Below are 12248 nucleotides of genomic sequence, written 5' to 3' on the forward strand. Positions count from 1 at the left end.
AGTAAAAATGTAATAATGGCGCTTAAAACCTGGAATAGACAAAAAAGTATTTTTTTATTCATCTATATTTTTTAATATTCAGTTTTTCAAAAATAGGAGCAAACAGCAATTAGTAGCAAAATCAAATAATAATATATAGGTGTATGAACAAAGACTAAAGACTAATAATAACAAATACAAAAAACGTTCGAACTTCAATAAACGCAAATAACATTGCAATAATAACCACAATATTAAATCCTCTTGTTAAGTTAAAAATTGCGAGGGGAGAAAAAGTAGGCTCGATAAATGTAACGTGATAGATGAAGCTGTTTAAGTCATCTGAATGTTGCTCTTTAGTTATGTATATAAGTTGACTCAACTGTTGTTGTACATGCTGTAACTAAACAAACTTGCTGTAGTCCTAGACACAAACTCTGTCCATGCAAAATTTCTAATATTTACTGTTCTCTAATACTCCGTAACAGCATGTGAATGTCCCACTGCTGGGCTAAAGGCCTCCTCTCCTCTTTTTGTGGAGAAGGTTTGAAGCTTATTCCACCACGCAGCTCCAATGCGATTTGGTGGAATACACCAACCCTCCTCACGATTTTTTCCTTCACCGTAAAACACGAGATGAATTATAATCACAAATTATAATACTCAGTATAATATAATTCTCTTTCTATTGCTTTCACACACATAATTAGCTCTTTTTAGTGAACGTGCGGGTGTTTACTAACTAACTTAATAATAAATAATAACAAATTTTAGTAAAATGATACAAGATATAATGAGTACAAGTGCTTGTTTCATAATTTATTTGAGTTGTAATTATATAAAATATTCAAAATATTATATTACATTTATAGTCTAAACTATATTTGTATATTTATATTTTTTTAACTATAATTGCTGAAAACGCCCCCTGATAAAAATAAAATAATGTATTTATAACAATAAAATCATTTTCTAACCTTGACTGCCTCATTTATCATAAATAATTATTATACAATAATTTACTTTAATAAATTACCTTAATATAAATTTGTAGAATAACGAGCAAATGGGCCACCTATTGGTTAGTGATCATCACCATCCATAGAAATTGGCGCCATAAGAAATATTAACCGTTCCTCACATTGGCAATGCGAAGCGCATCCTCGGGAACTAAGGTGTTGTGTCCCTTATGCTCACTCACCCTTCGAACTGGAACACAACAAATCAAGTATTGCTATTTTGTATTTGGTGGTAGAACATCTGATTAGTGGCTGGTACCTATCAAGACGAGGTCGCACAAAGCCCTACCTATATATATTTATAGCCGTTATATATATTAGTAACTAAATATATATAAAATATATGTTTATTTTTTATTATTCAATTAATAAAATGATTTGAAACATCTAAAACTTAGTGCTTTCGAGGTCTTAATATTCCAAGATTTTTTTTTATTTTTTTATTTTATTCGGATCTACAACAAGGAATACACACGACAAGCTTTAATATAATATGCGAGTAATAAATCAATGTGCTCCATCAGTTACAGGAAACCACAGCATCCATCACATATAACTAAGTAACAGCTAATATAAATAGTAAAATTAAAATTAAGAACTTAACAAATTTAAAGTGATATGACTTAAAGAACTAAAACAAAAAACAGAACTTATGTTAAACGACTAAAATTTAGGAATAAAATTTGAAAGCTAAAAAATAAAAGTAATTCAAAAAAAAAGGTACTAAAAAAATACTAAAAATACAAATATAATGAATAAATTAACGTATGAACTTTATTTTCAATATTGCTTAAGAATTTATTTTATTTGTGCTTAGATTAATGGCAATATCCAAGTTGTAGCTTTTACCAGAATTGTGCCCGAGATTGGTTTTAAATGTGGGTATTTAAAAGAAGTTGTAGGCATTAAGTCAGAGCTAACGAGACGGAGTATGAACAGTTAAAAATGAGATTAATTCGTTGCAGTAAATGCTACCATTAAATAGCTTGTGAAGGAAAACAAGACCGTGTATCTTTCTACGACATGCGAGTGAGGACATATGGTACTGATTCAATCTATCTTCATAGCCTCCAATTACCCTAGATAAGCTATTTCTGTATGAAAGATGATATACAAATCTTTTTTGGATCATCTCCAACATCCTCACATACACATCATAGTACAATGTTGTTCATCAGTTTCATTTTTGTAGAGCACTTTTCAAAATCTTCGCAATTCCTTAGAACGAAACCAAGAATTTTGAAACCCTTTGATGAAACGTACTTTATAGGGTCATCAAATTTTAGCTGACGGTCCATTAAGATACTTAAGTCACGAACATTGTCAACGCAAGTTATTTCCAACGATTAATGTATGCTCATATTTTTCGGTCACTTTTTGTGTGCTTAAGGAATATGTGTCAAATGTCTCATTATCGAAAGGTGGAGGTAAGTATACAGCGCAAATAAGATTTTTTTCAGTTTTGTTGTAAGCATATTTCATATCGATACTGATCCATAAGTCCTCACATTCACTTTCATATTGAGCTAGCCGTACTGTCTTTAAATGTTTTGATACAGCTATTAATACAACCCTACCATCTCTACGTTTAAAGAATTTACTAGATTCACGGTCTCGTCTGTAAGTAAAATACCTATCATCAAACAGCTCAGAGTCTTAACCTCGCTATTGAGCCACTTTTCCGTAAGGACGATTACATCATAGTTCTATAACGCCATATTGTGGTGAAGTTTTAGTTTTTAAACCACGAACATTCTGGTAATAAAAAATTGAATGTTACATTAATTGAAACTTAAAACATGCTAGTAACTTATAATAATTCTAAGCTTAGGTTAACGTTATTCGGTTTTTCGGACAAAGATTCTGCCATTACGAACCTAAACAAACAAATATCCCAGTTCTTTAGCACGAATTCTTGCCACCGCGTAAATAACTTTATTTTCTAGAGAAACGATGTAAATTGGTTGTGTTTTTTCTGTTGCTATGCCGATATTACTCGCACTCAGTTTGTCTTTTGGATTATTTTTATAAAATTTTATTGCAGAAGCGAGAGAACTATCGCGGAGGCGTGGGCTATTAGATTTGATAAGAACGGAACGAGGACGTCTACTGTGCGGGTCCATTTTCGCTTTTCTTGTGCAGTGCAAAATATCTCGCATATTGTTCTATAGTGCCTATGCTTTTTTTTAATTCGATCAGTGACATTTGAAGCGTTTGATTGTCTTTTTCTAGTTTATCTATTGTCACATTCTCCAAGGAAGTTTTCATTTGAGGAGTTGAAACTCGTATTGATCATTAAAGAATGTTAGCGATTGTTGAAAAAACAGTGCAGCGGTGTATTGGTGTTATCACTCTTAGTCTGTTTATTTCGACAACCAGGACATTTCCGTGATCTTTTAGTATCCAAGTTCATAGCACGTTTAAAGCGTTTCTCTGGTATATTAGCACATAGCAGGTCATACCAATTATGACAATATAAACATTGCAAGCAATCCTTTTTAATACCCCTCTGGCGTCCAGTACAATTATTTGCCGCTTTCATTGTTAGGTTAATTGTTTTTTTTTTTTAAATACGTTACAAAAAGCAATAATTAGTAAACCATGCATACAACTAAGCGCTTTGAGCACTTAAAAACGTACTTGTCTAGCCACGGCAGATCTTAAAGCGATGTTTTTATTATACACATCAAGCGTTGAACAGTAGCTCGTCGTCTTGTCACAAAAATCATAAGCGCCAGGAAATACGCGTCGCTTACGGTTTTAACACAAACACTTCGTTAAATCACTGATACAATTTATTATTTATATTTATTGAATTTATATTAAATTACTGACGTATTTTTACTGGTGATAGGGCTTTGTGCAAGCTCGTCTGGGTAGGTACCACCCACTCATCAGATATTCTACCGCAAAACAGCAATACTTGAAATTGTTGTGTTCCGGTTTGAAGGGTGAGTGAGCCAGTGTAATTACAGGCACAAGGGACATAAAATCTTAGTTCCCAAGGTTGGTGGCGCATTGGCTATAAGCGATGGTTGACATTTCTTACAATGCGAATGTCTAAGGGCGTTTGGTGACCACTTACCATCAGGTGGCCCATATACTCGTCCACCTTCCTATTTTATAAAAAAAATATATATATACTACTAATGCGGCACTACGGTATATATATATAAAACTGACACAGATTTTATAAGTAAATCACTTTATTTTAATTAAAAAAATATATTAACACGGATCAAGTTTAAGTGCTGTTACTCTGTCAGATGTCAATTTGACAAGATATTTGATATTCAGCTTAGAAGTTATACGGGTACGGATGAATATAATTTCGACCACGGCAGCCAATCTCAAGAGAGATTAGGCAGGACATATTATAGTGCACAAGTGTGTGCACAAACACAGGTGCACTATCTATTACCTAAATCTAGTGATCTGACACGACCGGAAAGAGTTCAGGCGCAGGACCAGCGACTTTACGTGGACGTCTATGTACACATTTCCAACTTCCAAACTCCGGTCTGCAATTCAGAATTTTTGACAGAAAAACTCAATAACTTCTTATTGGCTCGACCTGGTATTTGAACCCAGGACCTCCGGGACTGCGGCCGTTTATCTAGCCACTAGACCAACGAAGCAGTCAACAGATGAATATACATACATACATCGTACATATGGACTGGAATCATCACCCCAATTTTGCCATCGTGCTATTGGGGTACTGATAGGTTTTCGTCCAATAGTACGGCATACACATTATTTACTGGTGTTGATTTTTATCCAGTTATATATATAATAAAAATACAAGCCATGACTAGAAATGTGATTCATATCATAAAAAACCCATTAAGTTAACACACTAGCCTGCCAGTAAAAATTAAACTGATAGTACTTGTAGATTTTATTGAAAGTAAATTATAATAAGTAATTAATGGAAATGACATCATAGAAATGATCAGATATTGTTATTGAAAATTTGATGAAAATTAAATAACAGTTTAAAAAAAACCTCATGTTGATTTTTTAATTGTGTTTTATTCTTAATAGACAATAAATATACGAAATAAATTATTTCGACAGCAGAATTGTGTTATAAAATTAAATCCAGAATATAAGTTCTTCATAAAACCTCCTCGGCAAATCAATTTTTCAGGAAGACAAATTCCAGCCCTAAATAATAAATATTATTTAACACTTGTTAAACTCAACGCTAGGACCAACGCGTATATAATTTAGAATAACTAATATTTAATAATTTAGTATAAATTTTGTTTCAATGTAATTTAATTTCGTAATATTATTTTTTTTACAACTACGAACATTAAAAATGATAGACTTTAGATTTTTAGATTAGATTAGAGGGGAACAACTTCACCCATATGTTTCTTCTATGTCTGTAGATGATAGTTCTGAAAGTGATTATGAAATGGATAGGGATGATTTAATTGATCTACTAGAAAGTTGAAATTATATAATGTAGAATTCGTTTAATAAGTATAATATATTACCTGCTTATAAAAGAAAGAAAAGGTTGACTGAAGTAATTAATTAGCTTATATATAATGATTGATATATTATATAATAAGTGTATTTTTTTTATTAAGAAGCTTATTAAAATTAGTTGTAATATATGTGTTTAAACTACTTCAAATTCTAACCTAAATAATTAATGGGTAATAACATATTATAGAGGCGCATAGTCTGAAGAATCATATAATAATATAAAATATTATAGTATTGTTATTTGTTACTAGTTGACTAATTACACTTTCTAGAGGAATAGTTTGGTCATTGTATATCAAAAAAGTATATGTAAAAAAAAGCGTGTGTGTGACAAAAAGCGTCTGTGTGACTAACAATATGTATCACTGGTAAAGGCTTCAATTAAAAGTAACAGAAGAAAATATTACTAATTAGTAACAATACATTAAATTTTGTCACATATTGAAAACGATATACTTTTTGGCATTTTTTTTTTCAGATATATGATGTCGGTGAAAACTCTACCAGCCGTGGGGCACGGCAGTTTCAGGATGGCCGAGTTTTAAACTCAACGCTAGGACCAACGCGTAAATAATTTAGAATAACTTAATATTTATTTAAGTTGATTATAAATTTTGTTTCAATGTTATTTAATTTCGTGATAAATTTTTTTTACATCTACCAACATTAAAAATGATTAGACTTTGGTATAAATAGCGATGTATTTACAATGAACGATTATAATTATTGTTGAACTTGAGCATGGTCTGCCTGTTTAATAAATATTGTTTATAACCACAACATTTCTTTCGCTATCCTGGCCCACCTTTTGTTTCACATTATAGACAGGTTGGGCAACTTAAATTTTTGTTGCGGCTTCGCTTCACCATGACTGCGGGGGGCGGGGACGCTTCTTATCTTTTACCAGTCACTTGTCGTCTCGAGGCGTGTGCGCGATACGCGTTAATCACCTTTCTTATGTAATTAATAATACAATCGTTTAAATTCCACAAGTCTTCTTTATCATCGCTAATACAGCTATCGAAGCTAACATTTTCATATAGCTAATAAAATTTGGAATCCAGATGTGAAACTGATTTTATAAAAACCTCGAAATGCTTTTTATTTAAATAAAACACAAAATCATATAAATCAATAAATAAATAAATCAATTACTCTTAAAATCTTAATATCACAAATAAATGGAACATGAAACAATTACTATTAAATAAAAAGAGTTTTTATAAAATTTCTATTCTGTGCGCCTTTAGGACTGATTTTAATATTTAATATTGGACTAAACAATAAAGTTTAACAACGATATTAATAAAAGCATCTCATTTTTTTATCATTATCTATAAATATATAATGACTTGTCTCTAATAGATTATATAATAATATAGAATAGAACAGGAGCGAAGTTAAATACTTAATGGATCTAACGTTACCTGAGAAACATTATATTACGATAAAGATAATCATGTACACTCGTCTGATTTTTGAACTATATTCGAAACTCCACAAGAGCGTTACTTTCACTGTCATCGCTAAGATTTATTATTTTACTTTTGCAATAATCACAACATATTTCTGTAAACATAGATCACATATTTAAAGCAACAAGACATACGTTCCATTTATGACAAAAGTTGTAACTTATAATTTGACGATATTAGTATCAATTCTAACCGACGGTGAATATTTCTTCAATTACTTAGAAGGATTAAACGAGGTTGACCATTTGATATTTGTTAAAGAGCAATACTTTAAAGTGCTATTTTCTTTCGTTATATTCATTTTAATTGTTTTATATATAATTTTATGGATAACAACGATAATGATTATAAATTCCGATCAGAACATAGGACTGATCGAGGTCCATTTCTTTATCTTACTGTCGGTACATTTAAGTCATATGACCAGGATCCTAATGTTTGAAATATTATGGATTCGGGTGAGATTACATACAAATATAACAACAACAACAAAGAATTTATGAATATTATTATTATATATAATATTATTAATATATTATATATATATATATATATGTATTTAAATTTAAATGTGCTCATTATATTTCTAACGTTTATATCAATTAGTAAAATATAGTGCAGTAATTCTATTTGCCTACAAAGTAACATAATTTTTTGAAACGCTAACGACATTTGCGTTAGAAAATAATGTACATTACTGTTATTTCGTTACAACTGTGAAATATGATGTTCCCTAGATTACATTACTTTGTTTCCGTAAATAGTCTTTAGAATTTATTCATCGCGGCTTGATGGGTTTGTTGCTAAAGATCCCTCGCCTGGGAGGCATAGCACCCATCAAGTATGCGCCAAAATTCCAAGTATCGAATGATATGTTAATATATGGAACAGTTTTCATGATATTTACGTATTGAAAGCTATCTAATAATAAAAATTTGTATTAAATCATAAAGTCCCTTTTTTTATTTACATTGTTTTGTTTATCTGTTGTTTTAGCACGTTTAGAAATTGCTTGTATGGCAGAATATCTTCATTAATTTACTGTCAAGGTATAACAGCAGATCGAGTGATTAAAACATGTTCTTTATTTTTACTCCTGACAGCGACTTCGATAGGAATTCGTACTACCCCGGCGAGGTTGACTAAAATGGATAACTATTTCAAAAGTCTCAATCAGGCTACCTATATTACGTTACGTTACCAGAGACATGTACCAACTACGCACAGATAACCATAACATTTATTGCAAGAAATTTACTTCAACGATTACTCAATTGAAAACTGGTCATTTCATCTTCCAAACAACACTACATTTTCCTTTTAAACAAAATGTTTAATATTTAAAAAAAAAAACACACTTTATTATTCATTGATTAAATAGCTTTTTAAATAAAATCCATTTAATATAATATTAAATGGATTTTATTTAATGTCAAAATATTTTGTATCATGCGATGGTTTTTCTTAAATAAATAAATATAGTATAGGTTTCTTTGATATATTAAAATTGTAATGAAACCACGTTCTAGACAAGAAACATTTTATTTTTAATAATCTAATGAATGTGTCAGTATTTAATAGCTGAGAGAAACATTATTCTTTTAATATTATTTTATTTATATAAATATTTAAGTACATTAAAGAATTTAGTAAATTAGTTTTGAATATCTATATTATTAGATCAATAAGTTTGTAGTGTTATGTTTATATAATTATACGAAAGTGTAGACAATTTATGTGCTACAAACTCATTGGTAAGGAAGATCTTTATAAGCTGAATGTACTTATTGTACATATATAAATATTAGATAAAGTTTAAATCTATTAATAAATATGTCCTTAAGGTGTTTTTCATACTGTTAACTCCAAGCTACTAGATTACGGGACGTCGTTATGTAGAATTTTATGCAAGAAACCAATGTCAAAAAGCCAGTACTAAGCCTAAGTCTATTCCTAACATATTAACCTATTTGTGTCTTTAATACATTTATTAATATGTTTTTTTTTTATTCCGGTAATGATAATATTACTAAACACTAGAAATTAAGTTGACATTAATGCGCTCCTTATGGTACTCCACGTATTGTACACTATGTTCTCGAGTCGAAATCATTAACGCCAATAAGAAAGAGTACCCACAGTGATTTATCATTTAGTAATCAACAGAACTTGATCTACTTTCTGAAATACAATGTCGAAACAATTTTTGCTGTCTTAATTTTAATATTAGCTACAAATTTTAAATTTCATTTGTTCCTAGTTTTTATTTATTATTCTTCTTTATGTTTCTTTCGTGTCTTTCTTAATGTTTCCTTTCTGTTATTAGTAACCTTATTATAGTATTAGCTACTTATTCACCGAAAGTACCAAGAAATGTCAATATTATCATTATATATATATAATCTTGTAATAATTGTTGGTGTTGTCGAATAAATAAAAATCTAGGCTAAGTCTGGCGTTAGCACAATGAGCACCAACACACTTACATTTAAAGACGAATTTCTTAGCTAACCAAAAATTAAGATTGAAAAATGTATCCAAACCACCACATGACCACTTTAATTTGATAATAAAATATTTGGTAATCTCTTTGAATCTTCATTTTTCCTCAATGAAAAAGTCCATCGAGTTTTTAGAGCAACATTTTCCTTTAGGAACTGTTCCTAAAGGATTTTCTTTAGGTTTTCTGATGTTCAGTTCCATTATAATAAATTAGCCACACGAATGATCTCCAAAAAATAGCTGTACTTGTGATCTATTGTAATTAATTTTGTAATTTCTTCTGCCATCTATTGTTCGCAATCTGTATTAATATCAAGCTATATGTAGCAACGAAATTAATTGTCTAAAAAATATTAAAAAAAATAATATTAATGTATGTCTTAACAATAATATTCAAAACAATTACATTTTTGACAGTTAATAACCATATGCAAAGTATTTTAGGTTTTCATCTTGTAAAATAAAGCTTATCTGGATTCTATTTTTTTTTACTTTGACATGTGAAAGCTGACCGGAAAATACCTGATGGTCAGAGGTCATTTCTGACCATAAACATTAACATTGGAGAGAAATATAAGCCGTCCGTTAGATGCGCCGTGAACCATGGGAACTAAGATGCCATGTCTTTTGTTGCTGTAGTTACCCTGGCTCACTCACTCACTTCTAATCAAAACACAACAATACTAAGTATTGCTGTTCGGCAGTAGAATATGTCACCTGATGGTAAGGTCGAGCTTGCACAATGCCATACCCATCAAGTGGATACGAATCTTTTTACTTAATATAGCATCTCTATTTTAATAGTTACGTGTCAGATAAATAATTAAGCACGTAAAAGGCTTATAATAAAAGATAAAAAAATAAAAATTTAACATTTTAGTTATATTCTAAAAAAAACAATATTTTCATGTTTATATAATTACCTTAATGAACAGTGATCGCTGGACTGAAAACATTCGTAAAGGCGATATAGTTGGCTTGTTTAGAAGGAGTTGTTTGAACATCAGGTCCAGTTTTAGAGGCACGGGCTTACCAACTGGCGTCATGTTAAATATAAGCTTAGTAACAGCCTGTTAATGTCCCACTGCTGGGCTAAGGCCTCCTCTCCCTTTTGAGGAGAAGGTTGTGGAGCTTATTCCACCACGCTGCTCCAATGCGGGTTGGTAGAATACACATGTGGCAGAATTTCAATGAAATGAGACACATGCAGGTTTCCTCACGATGTTTTCCTTCACCGTTAAGCACGAGATGAATTATAATCACAAATTAAGCACATGAAAATACAGTGGTGCTTGCCCGGGTTTGAACCCACGATCATCGGATAAGATTCACGCGTTCTAACCACTGGGCCATCTCGGCTTAAATAAAATATAAGCTTAGTCAGAACTATTTGTATCTCAGTCACCTGTAAAAAAAAATAACCTCGTCACTTATACACAGAAAGGAAATTCGTAAAACTCGCAAATTGTGCAGCTGATCATCTATCTATCGTTTGTAGAGATAATTATTACGATATTTCTAGTACGAGAACTAGAAATATCTTTGGTTGGTGTGGTTTGATTTAATAAATTTAAATACACAAGTTACTTCTTCGTGTATTTGATGCCATGGTTCAATAAATAGCAGGAATGATATCAAATATTTGCTACACCACAGAAACTGAAGACAGATGTTTATTCGTTGATTCATTTCTCCCGCTGAAGAAGAAAAAAAGATTTTGTAATAGCCTTTGATTAATATACAAATAAAACAAAATATAAGCATATATCTTGAGGAAGAATTACGTACAATATAAACAGAAAACGTCAATTAAGTTGAAGAAGGTGAACATAAAAAACAGAGTATTCGCTGAAAAGAGCATAAACATGATGATCCCGCGGGTCGCGTTCAGTTGTTTCACCAAATCGCAAATAGACACATATGACTTGGTTAGGTGATGGATACGTTGACACACCAAGTTGATTGTGGCTGAAAACAAAATTAACTTCATGTTTTTTTTAGCATTTCCTTAGTATTGATATCCATAGAAATTTATGTGCATTTTTCGTTTTAAATGTGTTGTTTTTAATTCATTTAGCCTTTAAGCCCTTTTTGTAGCGACAAGTCTTTTAGTTGATGATTTCATTATTTACCATGATCTGCTTCGTTTTTCAAGTATTTCAGATTCATTGTGATTGTCTGCAGTACGCAGTGGACATCAAAACTAATCAATATATTCTCTATTTCCAGCAGCAATATTTTAAAACGTTCAGTATTAAAAATAGAATTTAACAATTCTAATAACACTGAAAAGGTTGTTACTTGCTTAAAATTAAATATTAAAAGTAAGTAATTCAAATAACTTCAAAGATAAATTAAATAAACTCACATCTTTTCGGATTGAAACTGAAAAACTTGGTTAAAGCAATTAGTACAGTGTAAAAAATTAGAGCCACTGAAGGAATTTTCACAAATAATCTTTTGTTGCGATTTATATCATAATTGCTATTAACGTCGTTGTTAATCTAAAATATTTAATTTTTAGTACATAATAGACTATATAAACGGGGGTTTCAAATGTCGAGTGTACAGGCGAATGCGATGGCAACACATACGCAGCTTTTCATGTGTTGCAGACTACGAGTGATGGGGATTATGATGCTTTGCTTTAAAAACAAATATACAGGTATTATTAAATGGTTTCGTTATTGCTAACAATGCCTTCTAATTTTTGTCACGACGCAAGGACTATATTACAGTTTACTTGCAATACTCGAGGAGTACAACTTCA

General features: G+C 30.8%; 1 long non-coding RNA gene across 1 annotated transcript; it reads right to left on the reverse strand.

The window, feature by feature from the left end:
* Positions 1 to 10413: 10413 nt before the first annotated feature.
* On the reverse strand, positions 10414 to 11178 carry LOC126775615 (uncharacterized). Its single transcript, XR_007669896.1, has 3 exons — positions 11066 to 11178; positions 10866 to 10883; positions 10414 to 10548 (listed from the first exon to the last, which is right to left on the reverse strand). It is a non-coding gene; the product is annotated as an uncharacterized LOC126775615 (long non-coding RNA).
* Between the last annotated feature and the right edge of the window lie 1070 nt (positions 11179 to 12248).

The sequence above is a fragment of the Nymphalis io genome, chromosome 18, assembly GCF_905147045.1.
Source record: "Nymphalis io chromosome 18, ilAglIoxx1.1, whole genome shotgun sequence".
NCBI lineage: Eukaryota > Metazoa > Arthropoda > Insecta > Lepidoptera > Nymphalidae > Nymphalis > Nymphalis io.